General features: G+C 40.0%; 1 protein-coding gene across 2 annotated transcripts in view; it reads left to right on the top strand.

Annotated features, from left to right (window-relative positions):
• The window catches only part of LOC107698220 (adhesion G protein-coupled receptor L4-like), a 56,548-nt gene that overhangs the window by 10,565 nt on the left and 41,074 nt on the right, over nt 1-4,909 (top strand). The window lies entirely within an intron of this gene.

Genomic DNA, 4,909 nt, shown 5'->3' with positions numbered 1-4,909 from the left:
AAAAAAAAATGGTGCTATATAGCACTAAAAGCGGTTCTTTGTCTCGTAATCATAGGGGAACCACTTTTAGTGCTATTTAGCACCTATTTTTACAGGTGCTATATAGCACCTTTGTCAAATGGTGCCATGTAGAACCATAAGAGGTGCCATATAGCACTTTTTCTCAACAATGCTCCCAGCATGCATTGCGACATGAATAAATTATGCAGCTGCATTGCATTGCATTGCGTAGTATTTTCTTTTATTCTTACTATTTCCTTTTATTTTTGTTGTGACTTTTTACTGCCCTGTTTTGTGATGTTCAAAAATCACATCAAAATTATCAGAATATTTTGTCATCATTGCTGAGATTCACATGCTGATTCTTCATGTCTATGAGTGACATAATTGAAACCTCTTTACAACCCATAACTCTAAAAGTGGTTTATACAATTTTCTCACATTGTCAAGTAGTATCATAGCACTGCACTAATAGAAAACTCATAAACTAACTACAGATTTTGATAAAATGCAACCAGAAACTCAGACACATTAAATTATTTTACTATAAGTTCCTTGCCATCACATATGTGTTTTATAAACATTATTGTAACAACCAAAGAGAAACTTATTTTAACTTAAAATTGAAATCAAGGGTCAAGAGGCAACTAAAGCAAACACTATTCACCAAAAGGTAAGTTGAAAAGAAAAAAAAAACATCTAAACCTTAATTCTCAATAAAGAACTTCTGTTTTAGATACTCCAGAAATAAAGTCTAACTGGTTAGTAATGTGTGAAGTTGGTTTTGCTGTTTGTGGAGAGGTCCTTTTTTTCTGAGGTCAAAGGTCTCATGTGGGGGCCCTGGAATATTTCCTTACGGGGGCCTTGGGGACAAAAAAAAAAATAATATCTTCAAGAAATAGACTGTATTTTAATGTTGTTTTAACCCTTTCCCCAACTAAATTAAGAGACTAAGAGAGAGTTAAAGAACCTTTAAAGAACTATACAGGGGCTTAGAGGTTTTACGGTAGTGGTGCTATATAGCACCTCATCGACTCCAAAGAACTGCTGAAGAACCGCCGAAGAACCATACAGGGGCTTAAAAGGTTCTTTATATGGTAGTGGTGCTATATAGCTCCTTAACCGCTCCAAAGAACCGCTGAAGAACCTTTTTTTTTTTAGAGTGCAGACAGCTTAGGGACAATCACACTTCCAATAACACCAGACAGCTTAGGAACAAGCGTGCTCCCAATAACAACCAGACAGTTTAGGAACAAGCGTACTTCCAATAACAACCAGACAGCTTAGGAACAAGCGTGCTCCCAATAACAACCAGACAGTTTAGGAACAAGCGTACTCCCAATAACAACCAGACAGCTTAGGAACAAGCGTGCTCCCAATAACAACCAGACAGCTTAAGAACAAGCATGCTTCCAGTAACAAGCAGACAGCTTTGGAACAAGTGTGCTTCCAGGAACAACCAGACAGCTTAGGGACAAGCATGTTTCCAATATGACTAGACAGAATAAGCATGTCTGATACCGGTGCAGAATCAACACTGAACTGAAAAAACTGGAAAATGCTGCCTTTGGAGGACACATTGCAACGTAGGAAGGCATCAAGACACGTCGAATCCAATGCTAACTTCACTTCCTGCCTCCTGAGATGCCTTCACCTGGTCGATGTTTAAAGGAAGCCTCAGAAGCATGACTGATATCAGTTTACTGAGTTACCTACATGAACAAACGCTGCCTGCGGAGTCATTGGCTGATAGTCAGCGAGGCAGCATGTCAGCAGCCTAGGTTTTCGGATGCAGACGACTTCAACTGAACAACGACCATTTACCATTTTCTCTTTGGAGCTGCGCTGTAGCAGAAATTATTCAGTTTCCACCATGGTCGTTTTTCCTGCTGCTTAAATCTGTGCTGTAGTGCTATAAAATAAAGGCGACTTGACTATGTTAAAGGGGACATAACACACACAGTTTTGGCCAATCTCATGTTATCTTGAGTACCTATAGTGTAGTATTGCATCATTCATATCTCCGAAGAGTCTTCAGTTTATCAGATTTATAAAAGAAAGATAAAGCTTAACGATTCTCTCCGAAAACAGCCGAGCTACTGGAGGCAAGCCATGGGCGGAGCTGAAGAGTCGCGAGCACTTACGGCCGATTGGCAACAAAACACAGACATTTGATACAGTTTTACAGCAGTTCATGACCGTGTGATCTTTTATCGCTGGGACTGCTCCGTCTTTCAGAATCAAACGATGTGCAAATCCAGTGTCAGAATGTACCTTGTTATAAAACATTCTTTACCGATTGACGGGAACAAACAAACACACTTGTGAAACTCCGTTGCTGCACCGGCAAAACAAATTGCATCCACTGTTCACACAGCACTGAATAAGGCTATATTTTCCTCACATCCAAAAACACACATCTTAGAGACATTATTCTCGAGCAAGTAACTGCAGCGCTGCCAATGACTTCCTTAACCATGAACGAAACGCGTTGAGCGGCATGCTCTTGCTCTCGCTCGGGTCACTGAATGTGTGCGCGCGCATAAGAATCCAACTCTTAACAGTGTAAATAACTCAGAATGCATGAAATGGCTTTAGACCCCTCCTTTTAGCGCAGCATATTGCAGTGACAAGCGTGTTGCCAGTGACAACCGATGAGTACCGCACATTGCAATAGGTCACATGAACTAGTACAAGCATTTAACTGAAAACAACTAAATTAACCTAAGCAACACGGATAGCCTTGTCAACACGCATGTTGCCAATAACCTGAGAGCATTAAAAGGAACAGCTGTAGCAGCTGTGACGTCTTGATATCCTTCTTGGGGATGAAGTTCCCATCTGAACTTAGTTCATCTAAGTTACCAACTTACTAACTACCATCTTTAGACAGTCACATACTCGTGAAATGCTTATCAATAAAGTAGCAATGTGTGAAGTAATGCTAACTCGGTCACTTCCGAATCAGACAGCTTATGATCAATGCAGTGAATTTATGGGTTTACGATAACGAACTTGAATGAATCTGTGGTGAATCCATTGGGGAAAAGAATTCCACTCACTAAATTCCCGATTCTTAGTGATAGTGTTTTACCTGCTGAATTCACCATTTAATTAGCTATTGAGCAACTCGAAGCTGGTGATAATACTGAAGGACCGTATATATGAGTGCTGTGATAGGTGTCGCATCCCTATAGGTAGACGTGGATCAGCTGAGAGTCAGCTGATGCGAGCTTGACTAACTTGACCTGCCAGAACTGATGCTACGCTATGATATTGAATGTCCGCTGAGGAAAGCGATGCTCTCATTGTAGTACTATCCTTTCATCTGTGGATTTACGATGACAGCACTGCTCAGTGCATTTGTTGGCTGCCTACAAGCTGTTGTTTAAAACTGAATTTTTTTTTTCTCTTTCAAAATAAAAGTATTTACTGCTGACTCGTAAAACAGTCTCTTCTCGCCATCCAATGGCGGAACAATGTCACTAAAATCACCATCACGAACACACACACAGTTTCTCAATACTAAATACGATTATGTATATACAATATTATTTATTAAATAATAATGTTTAATAAACAACAACAACAGCCATCATAAAAGTTGCTAGGCAACTCAGTCAAAAGTACAAATTCAGCACTCTGATATATAGTATTACATTTACATAAACATGATGAGATTTTGCCAAACCTATTTGCTCTGGAACAAATAATAGATTAATGAGACCAAAGACTACCCGTTAGATTTACCCAAAACAAATTATATCTCATGTTTAACTGCTATAGACATCAGAGCCAGCGGCAAATTTCTAGAAGATCTGACTGAGGTGAGGCTCCTCTCAGCGGGTTCATGAGCGCTGAACGACCGCTGATGCCCTGGAGCTCACATCTCTGAAAACGTTGAAGCAACTTTTCAAATAGACGTTATCTTTTTTAACAAACCGCATATTTGAAGTCCAAACAAGTACATTCTCGCCTTAAAAAAAAAAAAAAAACACTTAAAGGGGTGGTTGATTGTGATTTCACTTTTTTAACTTCAGTTAATGTGTAATGTTGCTGTTTGAGCATAAACAATATCTGCAAAGTTACAATTATGGCAGTTTAATGCCTACAGTTACAGCTGGTAGGGACTACAACAAGCTATTTCCCAGGTTAGTGACATCACAAACCCTGAAATTTACATAAACCCCGACCCTGGGAACATGCAACAAAGGGGGCGAGGCCATGTTGCACTGCTTTAGAGAAGTGGAAGAGTTGTTGCGATGCTGTCAAAACTAGGGGTGCATGAAAAAATCTATTCATATATGAATTGTGATTATCTCTTCTAACGATTCTAATGGATTCACAATTTCAAAATCAAGTCAAGTCAAGCCTGCTTTATTGTCAATTCTTCCACATGTACAGCACATACACACAGAGAATTGAAATTGCATTACTCTCAGACCCTTGGTGCATACAGATAACACTAACAGTAGAACATAAATACAGATAGATACAGATTTAAATATAAAATACAACTATACAATTATACAAATAAGGTAAAATGTAAAAAAAGATATAAAGCAGCACAAGGCGCATGGCAGATAGAGTGCAAACCAGTGAAGTAAACAACAGTGCAGATATAATGATTGTAGTGCAAAAGAGCTTATTCAGACTGATTAAAGTGACAGTGTGTGTGTGTATTTGGGAGTGGGGAGTGGGAGAGTCCATCAGAGGATCAGAGTTCAGTGGTGCGTGGGGCAAAAGAGGGGAGGGGGGGCAAGGTCGGGAGGGAGTTCAGCTTCCTGACAGCCTGATGGATGAAGCTGTCCTTCAGTCTGCTGGTCCTGGCCTAGAGACTCCGCAGTCTCCTCCCTGATGGCAGCAGACTGAAGAAGCTGTGTGTCGGGTGGGTGGGATCACCTGCAAT

Source organism: Sinocyclocheilus anshuiensis, unplaced genomic scaffold (assembly GCF_001515605.1).
Source record: "Sinocyclocheilus anshuiensis isolate Anshui unplaced genomic scaffold, SAMN03320099.WGS_v1.1 scaffold2736, whole genome shotgun sequence".
NCBI lineage: Eukaryota > Metazoa > Chordata > Actinopteri > Cypriniformes > Cyprinidae > Sinocyclocheilus > Sinocyclocheilus anshuiensis.
Note: the sequence above shows the minus strand (reverse complement) of the source record. Positions and strands in the feature narration are given on the sequence as shown.